Consider the following 11,068-nt stretch of genomic DNA (forward strand, 5'->3'; position numbering starts at 1 on the left):
CTAGTCACAGGGAAAGGAGAAACAAAATTTTAGTGGAATTTTGGGAAACACATACTTTCCAGGAAGAAATAATAAATTTTGAAATTTTTAGACTAAATAAGAAATAATGAATATTGGAGTTATTTTTATGCAAAATTTTAGAAATACATGTAGAGTAAGAATTACGCTGAAAAAAAAGGAAAATAATATCAACAATTGTTTATGTACATTCATGAAAAACTTTGATCTTCACCAACGTCCTAGCCCTATGGAAATACCCGTTAGCATTGTAGTTCTGCATAACTTATCTCACGAGTCACGGAGAATCTTGGTCTTATCCTATCCGCATTGTAAATAAACACGCTTAAGAGCAAGAGATGAATATCCCCTTCCCCCAATTAATGGGGGAGCTAGGTTTTTATCAAAGCCAAGGCACACCACAAACTGGAAAAGTTCACACCAGTGTATGAAGAATCAAAAATAAATATCATATATTTGGATAAATATCATGCGATTAATCAACAATGTTTCATACACCATAGATGCAGAAAAAATGAATTCCTAAATGAGATATTGTTGATGCTTTATTACGAATTCCCCCTAGTTTCCCATGGTAGGGCACACCATCGCAGTTGTCACACCCTAACTTTTACAACCTTGTTTTGTTGTCCATAGTGCAAAAATTAGGGGGGACAAAAACTTTTTTTTGGACAAATGCATTGCCTTGATCTTTTTGTTTAGATGAATTGCATTGATCTGTCTATTAGAGTGAATTTCCTTGCTCTGTTGGTAGATGTATTGTCTTGATTTGCTTGTTGAGTTTTGTCTTGAGCTACCTCAAAGAACAACACCCCTAGTGGTAAAACAAACAACTCGCCTAATAAAACATATGTTGGATCATCTACCCCCTTTCTACATCCTTCTCTTGTACACTAGTCAAAAACCTTAGACAATTCAAATTTGGCTAAGACCTAAATCTGTTTCCAGGTCCCATTTTGGAGCCTCTGGATTAAGCTAACCCTTGCCATGTAAGGAAATGCACTTGGTCCTAGACCTACTTTGTCTTGAGCACTTCCCAACCATGTCTATGCCTTGGACCAGATCACTCTTGTACCTACTTATCCTTGTTGGTTTTGAGGTCTAGACAATAATTTGTTTTGGCGTGCTTATAAGATTCGAACATTGGCAGTTGATCTCTAAGCACCCACAACTGTTATTGGTGACCTCAATGCATGAATCTCATATGTGCATCACCATCTACAACTTCCACATCTTGCATGTCCCATTCTACCCTAGCAACTCTTATATTCAACTTGATCTTATACCCTATCCAATGTTCAACTCTAGATCACTTCCATCACTTTTACCTCTTGTTTTCCTTTAATTCAAGTTTAATCTTCACAAAACCAAGAGTGGCAATGATAGGTACATTATGTAGCCACCATCTACCTTTGAGTTCACTCCTCCTTAAATTAGTTTTCTTTCTCAAGACCCTATCGTTTCCTTCCTTAGTTTTTACCACAAAACCACTTCTAGTTTTATTAAAAATCTTCAAATGTTTCCTTCAAATAACAAGAGAGATTGTGGATGGTATTTTGTATCACCTCATTTCTTTCAACCCAAAAGTAATTTATATAAATGCTCTTATTTTATTCTTTCTTTTAAATACATGGCTATGGTACATGTGCCATCCTTGCATCTTTTGATAACATTTGGGAAAAATCTATTTGGCATTATTATGCAAGTAGACCTAATTTATTTTGAAATATCATTTTGTCTCTTTCAAAAAGATTTCAAAGGCAAGTCCAATTTAAAACCGTATGCAAATTTTTGATCAACTCTCATAGTGGGGGAGACCCATCCATTTAAGTTCCCTATCTGGATAACAACTTCCATTCATTCACCACATCTCACTCTTGTATGGTTTTCCATCATCACTTTGACCTCATGAGTGGATTGTTTATGTTATCCTATTCATCCTTGATGTTATGTGATTGGTTCACTCACTATATCCCTCAACTTTTTCCCAACCATCATCTAATTAAACATCAATCAACACCACCTTTTGGGCAACCATCTCTAACATCATCTTCACCTCCCCTACTTGAGCTATCATCTCTTATGACCTTGAGATAATTCCACTTTGTGATCCAACTTGGAAAATGGCATACACATTCCTCTCTCTCTTTTTCATTCTTACTTCACCAACACAACCCCACCCCATCTACCTTGATAGGCTCATGCATTGTTGCAGGTGGTCCAATCCCTTAGACCTCTTTCTCTTTCTTTTTAGCAAAACCCTTCACTTGGGTTCTACACCAACCTTCATATCCCTCTAAACCATGGGCTTAACCATCATTTCCTTGACAAATCTTGTTTTATGTCGAAATGCCACCACCATCTACTTTAGCACCATTGTGCATTGTTATCACTCTAACAAAATTCTTTATCTCATTAGGACATCATATTAGCAAACATCGTGAGGTACTCAACCTTGGGTGTCATGCATGGGTGGCAATGCTCTTTAGTTTACCACTTGTGCATGGCCAAAAACTTGGCCGGCCATGCCATGCATGGCACACATGCATCATGCCTCCCCATTTCTCTCTCTCTCCTTTATTACTCAACCTTGGGAAGCCTCCCCTTCTTTGTCCCTTCCCAATACCACTTATGACATGAGCTTGTGTCAAAGAGCCCCTCCTCACTCCCTTATCCCAAAAGTTTTGCCACCCACCTTAGCCAATCAAGGAAGAGACAACCACCCCCTCTCCCTCTATGAAAGGCCCTTGGCCGGCCACTCCTCCTCTTTTCCTCTCATTTTCCACTCTCCACTCCTTCCTCCACTCCCTCCCATCCTCCTTCTCCACTCCACCCACGAGCTGCTGCTCCTCCTTGCTACCATGGCCGGCCATGGTCATGGAAAACACACCAAGCTGCAGCTCCCCTCCTCCCTCAAGCTCCTCCTCTCCCTGGGTCACCATGAGGAGCATCCCCCCTCTCTCTCTTTTCCCCTAACTCTAGATGAATCCCTCTCCCTCTCCCTTTCTCTTTTCTCCTCTTACAAGATTGGATCTTGATGCAGGTGCATGTTGGACCAAGCTTGGAGAAGCTTCAACCATCCTCAGATCTGGAGTTTTTGACAAATTTCGTGCAAAACCATTTAGTAATTTCCTCAATCTTGTTGTTTCAGATTCTGTACGAACTTGTAAAATCCGCCAAAACTCGTGTATAGTTCCGAATCGAGTGATTCAAAGTTCCACGTGTAACCAAAGAAAAGTTCTACAACTTGGCACCGGTACCATCCTAAAATTCGCTATAGGTTTCCTTGGTTAATAAAAATCTGAAAACATGCAGAAGCATTATTTGTTAGATCTAAACTTTTCTACAAAACATTTTTGGGCAAACTCAACTGTGGGTGAAAGCCCTCTGCAATAGCTTTATTTTTCCATAGGTGCCACTTCTAGTACCCTCCTCAAATTGAAATGGTGCACAGATCAAGTTCTGGTCAAATCTGACTTTGTCCAATTGCACCAGGAGCTTGGAAATCAATTTTTGAGTGAAACCAATTGCATTAGAACCATATTTTCAATACCTTTTAGATGCAACTAACCTATTATTTTAGGATTTCTCCACGATTTTTGGCATATAGATCTTGTTTTATGTACAGTTCAGATTCAAGCAAATTCCTAAATTTGTAGGATTAACCTTTTTGAGTGAATTCAATTGGGTTAGTCTTGTTTTAGTACTGGCCATCTAGGAAAAATATTGTTAGTCTCTGTTCATGCATATTTGTTACTTTTAGTAACATGTGTGTGTTACATGAGTTGTTGAACCAAAAAAATTTTGTTTAATTTAAAATCTTTGACCACCTCTTTTCATTTAAAAGTGGTCAACCTATGTTTTTATTCTTGCAAAACAAAACCTCTGCAACCCAACCTTAGTCCTATTGTTTTGCTTAAGTTTTCAAAATAGTTTAGTATATTGTTTACCTCCTATTTTTGTATAGTGTCTATTAGCCAAATAAAGTAGGAAAATGTTTTTTGCCTTCCAAAAATGTTTGAAAGTAGAATATGAATGATTTTGATGCTAAACCAATGCACTTGTATTCTTTGTGGTGTTATCTACCAGGGGATATTTAACTTATGCCTTGGTGATAGCCAAGAGAGGCAATTGTTAATTTGTGAAGCTCTCTTATCTTTTTGTACGTGAGAAAAATGGGTTTTCTTTTTAAAAAAATTTGTGGTGACGTTAAGTCCTTAGTATGTTAGACCATTAGTTGAATGGTTAAATTCTGATTGTTGCATGTTTGTTTTGTTGGTGCAATGTGTTGATTGTGTTCCTTTTATATTTTCCAACGATAGATGCGAACAATTTCGGAGAAGAAGAAGAAGTGGTTCGAACAAGGATTTTATTTATATTGTTGGAATTCTTATTTGATGGAGCTGAAGAAGACCAGGGACAAATAAACCAACCAAGGCAAGCCATCTTTTGATCTCTTGCTACTTATCATTCTTGATGTGTTCATTGTTCCATTATATACTTGGTTCCTTGTATCTTGCGTTATAGTTGATCCTCTACACTATGCATACTTACTCCCAAGTGTGTTCAATCCCTTGTTGATGTTATGCATACTTACTCCCAAGTATGTTGAACCCCTTGTTGATGTTATGCATGCTTACCCTAAGCATGTATGCCCCCTTGACCAACTATATTTTCATCTTCTTAATAGTATGATGATTAGCATCATGCCCTAGTTGTGTCGTTCTACTCATGTTCAAACTATGCATGCTTACCCTAAGCATGTATGACCCTCTCCTTGACACCTCATTCACCCTCTCATTTGTGGTATGATGGCTAGCATCATGCCTCTTGTTGTTTCGGTTCACTACAATAAATCCTTAGGTTGGGAGCCCCACTAAATTTTATGTTTTGAAAAGGCTTTGAAAACCTTGGGAAGATGTGATCTTGCCCAAGTGTAGCTTTCAAGTGAAAGGTTTAAAAAGGATGTGACAATGTGGTTGTAATGGAAAGGCAAGTATGGTTGTAACTAGGGTTTTTGGAAAACAACACATGGTTCTATGTATTCGCCTGGATCAACCAAATTGTACAACCATATTACCCCAAACGTGGGCATGGGCCTTAGCCCGTAGTTTGTTGAAGCTGGCGTGGGACACCTCACAACTTTCTAGGAGGGTCACGATCACCCTTGACGCCGGGTTGTGCTCTGGAGGAGGCAATACACTGTAGTTTCCTATAGTCGATGATTACTGAGAGTCTTCTGTCGTGGCGCCGGAGATACGCTCAAATAGGGAGGTATGCTGCCGGGGTGCCCGGAAGGTTAAGCCCACAGGGAAAGACCCATGCCAGGGGAGATAAGAGAAAGGTTATGTCCGAGTTTCTGTCATGGCATAGTTGATATGCAGGGAAGATGCCCACATGATAGACTAGCGGATCTTGTGGGGAAAGTGTGCAAACTCTGCAGAGTCAAATCTATTCAAATAGCCGCATCCACGGTCATGGGCATTTGGGATGGCCGTTGCTTAGCTGTGTTGATTTTTGTTTAAGAAATCGAGAATGGTTTGGTTGACCATGTGGAGATGGTCGAAAAGGAAATAAATCGGGTTACCCCCATCCTAGTGTTTTAATGTCATAGGAACTCTTTTGAAGTATCTTCTTCAACAAAGATATAGGGATGTCATAGAATCCCTTTGAGTATTCCCCATCTACCAAGATGTAGGGGTGCTATATCCACAAGAAAAACTTATTCTCTTTCACATGATATATCCACAAGAGAAACTACTTCTCTTCTATATGCTATATCCACAAGATAAACTAGTCTTTCCCTCTTATCGTCTTAAGATAGCACTTGTTGTCTTGCACTCTTGCAAAGTACCTTCTTGATGGGTTGCGAGTACAATTCCAATGTACTCACGGCTTTATCCCTGGCTATTTACTTGGCCATACTTGGAGGAATTCGACAAATGAAGAAGGATTCGATGACATCTATGCGAGCTAGGAACGTTCTCCCAGTTAGTTGCCAGTAGGGTTATGGCAGATGACTTGGGCTCTGCGTTGTTGAAGTGATTCCGCTACTCTAGTGATTTAGTTAGGCCCTTCGAAGCTATTATGTAAAGATTGGTCATGTGATCTTATTGCAATTTTTCTTACTCCGTTTTGTAATGGATGATGTAATTCTGATATCAATTCGGTTATGTGTTCACGGTGCACTGATCATGGGATCGTTAACTGTATACATAACGGGTATTTCAGACAGTTAGTCTGGGGTCCCGACAACAGTCGCTGGTCGTCCCGCATGTGCTGTGTCTCATGGTTACAAGCACAACTCTCGAGCAAATAGGAACAAACATATCAATATCTTCTTTTTTGGCAAAGATCGATCATTTCCTGAACACGAGGCAAGCTTGAGAGAACCGGGCCTTTTGCGTAGTTACTTCTCCCACAAAACATGCCCACGCTGGTCCACATAATAGGATCAAACTTATTGAGAAGGTTTGGTCGCACCTTTCTAGCGACTAGGATCACTCCGACGGCTTAACGGAGTGCATGTGGTTGGAACAATTCCAATCTATTGTGAGGTATCCTCAAAACTTCTCTCTAATAATAAATGAATCATTGTTTCCATTCTTATCATAGTAATAATGCGACTTGATTAACCTCATTCTTAACATGATAGTGATAAGATAATGATTTCCATTAGTATCAAAGTTTAATTAAATTCTTTCACTAGATTTAAGTTCCTTTAACTATTTTGTTCTTGTTTTTGACAGTATTTGAGTTTTGAAAATCCTACACAGAAAATATTTTCTAAAAATTACAAGAATATTCCCAGGTTATTTTTCTACACATAGAATTCACCATGCAATAGGGTGTGCCACGTTCCATAGTGGTCCCCACAAGTGGAGTTAGGTGGCATCCAAGCTCTTCCTCTTAGAACCCGACCATGTACCATTCGATTTTTTTTCTCTTGCTTACTTGTTGCTCCATTTTCGATCTTGAAGTTTGGGCAACCATTTTTAAATCCCTTAGGAGGGGTTACTCCTTGGTATGTGACTCCTCCACCTATCCAATATATTTTTGATATGATGCTTTGTATTGTGAGAAAAATGTTGCTCTTGGCGTCACATCTTATGGATGGAAAATCCATGGATTTGCAGTTTTTTTTGGTTGAAAAAATTAATAGTCTTGCTTGGTAGACCCTTGATATGTTTCAAACGTATCTATAATTTTTTATGCTCCATGCTTGTTATACACCAATTTCTATAAGTTTTGTTTACACTTCGTTGCACTTTTATGCATTTTCTGGAACTAACCTATTGACAAGATGCCACAGTGCCAATTTTTGTTTTCTGCTGTTTTGTATTTCAGAAAATTTGTACATGAAATATTCTCGAAATTAGACAAAACAAAAGCCAAACCTCCTATTTTTCCGACACAAAGACGGAGTCCAAATGAGAGACGGAGGAGGGCACCAGGGAAGGCACACCATGCATGGGCGCAGCCTCCCCCTGGCCGCGCCTAGGGGTGGTGTGGGGCCCCCTAGCGCCCAGTGACTTCGCCCTTCCACCTATAACATGCCTCCCGACGCGAAAAACCCTAAATCATCAAGCCTTCGTCCACGAAAAGTTCCGTAGCTCCGCCACCACCGAAGACAAGTTTAGGGGACAGAAGTCTCTATTCCGGCACCCTGCCGGGACGGGGAATTGCCCCAGAAGCCATCTTCATCGACTCCACCATCATCTTCATCGCTGTTGCTGACTCCCATGATGAGGAGGGAGTAGTTCTCCCATGAGGCTGAGGGCTTTACCGGTAGCTATGTGGTCTATCTCTCTCTCTCCCATGATATGATCTTTATGTAATCATGAGCTTTGTAATCCAGTTGAATAAGTAGAAGTTATTATTCAACTATTATGCTACTCAAGTGGTTTTATTATGTGATTTCCGGAGACACCTTGTCCCACCGTGTGAAGGTGACGGTATGCATACCGTGTGTGTCTCTTAAGCTTAATTTACAGAAATACTTATGAATTGTGGTGTCTTGTTAGTACTATCTCTGTATGCTCAAAGTAAACTTTAAGGAGTGCTTATGCAGTCCTACGCGGTGAATTTGTGCTTGTTATCCAACCGGAGAGTGGTTAAGAGTAGCATAGTCAAGAGATAATATTTATGTATTCAATTATGATATCATTATTGAGAGTGTGCACTAGTAAAAGTATGATCCCGAGGCCTTGTTTCTAAGCATTGAAACATCATTTACAACTAGTATGCTACATGTTTGCTTACTACCATTTTTATTTCATATTTCAATTACTACTTATAATCATCCATATTACTTGTATTTCACTATCTCTTCACCGAACTAGTGCACCTATACACCTGACAAGTGTATTGGGTATGTTGGGGACACAAGAAACTTCTTGTATCGTAATTGCAGGGTTGCTTGAGAGGGATATCTTTGACCTCTACCTCCCTGAGTTCGATAAACCTTGAGTGATTCACTTAAGGAAAACTTGCTGCTGCTATAAAAACCTCTGCACTTAGAGGCCCAACACTGTCTACAAGAATAGAAGCATGCATAGACATTAAGATTTTTTCTGGCGCCGTTGCCGAGTGGTAAGGTAAAAGGCACTCACATCCTCTGGCTACTAAATCTTCTAGTTGCTGGTGAGTGCTCGAAGTTATTTCATTTAGCTTCTGCAATTATATCTTTTTGTTTCTTGTTTTTATTTTCACTAGTTAGGCTTAATGGAAAACAGCAAAAGATTTAGAGAGCTTTATAGTATTTATCTTGAGTTAGGACATGAGGTGTTTGAAGTGAAAATTTAAAAACCTATGGAACTTTATTTTCATGCCAATAGAAATGTTATTAGTCTGAATGCTTTAAACACCATTATTGCTAATACTATGGAAAAGTCTAAGATTGGGGAAGCTAGTTTTTATGATCTCTTTAATCCCCCAGCTTAATTTAGAGGAGAAAATTTGCATTGATGATATTTTATCTCCCATGTGGGATAATTATAATGATGCCTGTGATATCTTAAACCAACCTACCGAAAGTATTCCTTTTAAAATACCTATGAAAATTGTTGAAAAGATCATGGATGAACGTTATGCAGGGGATGGAACAGTCCATCCAAGTGATCACTTGTTGAAACTTAAAGAACTTTGTGAGGTGTTTAAGGTTGCAGGTTTATCAAGATAAAATTCCATGAAGAAATTATTTCCGTTGTCACTTAAGGACAAAGCAAAGGAGTGGTATCAGCTACTAGATGATCCTCATCATTCGGAGTAGAAGGAGCTTGAATATCTCTTTTACTTTAAACTTTATCCTCCTCATGAAATGCATTTAGATAGGAATTATATATATAATTTTCATCCTCATGATGGAGAAATTATTGCCCAAGCGTGGGGGAGATTGAAGTCACCAATGCTCAAATGTCCCATTCATGAGCTCCCGAGTAATATTATTATCAAATATTTTTATGCAAGTCTTTCAGGATAGTACAAGGACTATCTAGATGCTTGTTTAGAGGGATCTTTCACAAGTTAGGAAGTTGAAGCTAAGTGGGATCTTCTTGAAACAATCAAAGCAATACCAAAGATTGGGATAACGACTAAGGTAAAAAATATGGTATAAACTATGAGTATGATTTCATTAAGTCTTTCGCTGAAATTGCTAATTTTCAAGAGCTTAGTGCTAAATATGGTCTTGATCCCCAAATTATTGTTGATTGTTGTAGAGCCTTTGCTTCTCATATTAATTTTCCTAAAGGAAATTGGGACATATATCATGAACCTTTTAAAGACACTTGCATGAAGAATGAAGCTGTTATTAATGATTGCAATACACATGCTCAAACTTCAGAAAGTACTATTTCTTATAAGAATGTTAATTTTTGTGGAGCACTTAGACCTTTTGAAAAGAATCAGATCGTAGAAGAATATTGTATCCATCACAGAAATGAAAAAACTAGTTTGTGCCCTCTACCCTTTCGTTTGTGAACTTTGCTATAAAGTTGGTCATTTCAGTTTTCATTTCTCATGCTATGATAATATCCTTTCGAATCCAATGAGTATTACAAGTTTGTATTGTGATGACTGATACGTCTCCAACGTATCTATAATTTCTTATGTTCCATGCTAGTTTTATGACAATACTTACATGTTTTATATACACTTTATATCATTTTTATACATTTTCCGGGACTAACCTATTAACAAGATGCCGAAGCGCCCGTTCTTGTTTTCTGCTATTTTTGGTTTCAGAAATTCTACACAGGAAATATTCTCGGAATTGGACCCCACGAAGACAGAAGTCGATATTTTGCCGAGACGGACCCAGAGAGCCAGAGAAGGACCAGAGGGGGGGGCCAAGGGGTTCCCACACCATAGGGGGGCGCGGCCCCACCCCTGGCCGCGCCGCCATGTGGGGTGGGCCCCTCGGGACTCCTCCGACGCTGCCCTTCCGCCTATATATTCTCCCAGATGCGAAAACCCTAAGGAGATCAGTCATATTCCACGAAAAGTTACGTAGCCACCGCCATCGCGAAGCCAAGTTTGGGGGACAGAAGTCTCTGTTCCGGCACGCTGCCGGCACGGGGAAGTGCCCCCGGAATCCATCTCCATCGACTCCACCGCCATCTTCATCGCCGTTGCTGTCTCCCATGATGAGGAGGGAGTAGTTCTCCCCCGAGGCTGAGGGCTCTACTGGTAGCTATGTGGTTCATCTCTCTCTTCCATGGTGTGATCTTTATGTGATTATGAGCTTTGTAATTTAGTTGAATATGTAGATGTTACTCTTGTCTATTATGCACTCTAGAGGTTACTTTAATATGAACTCCGGAGTCACTCTCCACGGTGTGATGGTGACAATGTGCTCATCGTGTGTGATTCCTTTATGACGTTGTGGAGCTTGTTTACTCCGGCTTGAGGTTTGCTTTTGCAGCCCTACACAATGAATGGTGTTTGTTATCCAACAAGAGAGTGTTTGAGAGTAGCATTTATTTATTCAATTATGTGATCATTGTTGAGAGTGTCCACTAGTGAAAGTATGATCCCTAGGCCTTGTTTC

This window comes from Lolium rigidum, chromosome 3 (genome assembly GCF_022539505.1).
Source record: "Lolium rigidum isolate FL_2022 chromosome 3, APGP_CSIRO_Lrig_0.1, whole genome shotgun sequence".
Lineage (NCBI taxonomy): Eukaryota > Viridiplantae > Streptophyta > Magnoliopsida > Poales > Poaceae > Lolium > Lolium rigidum.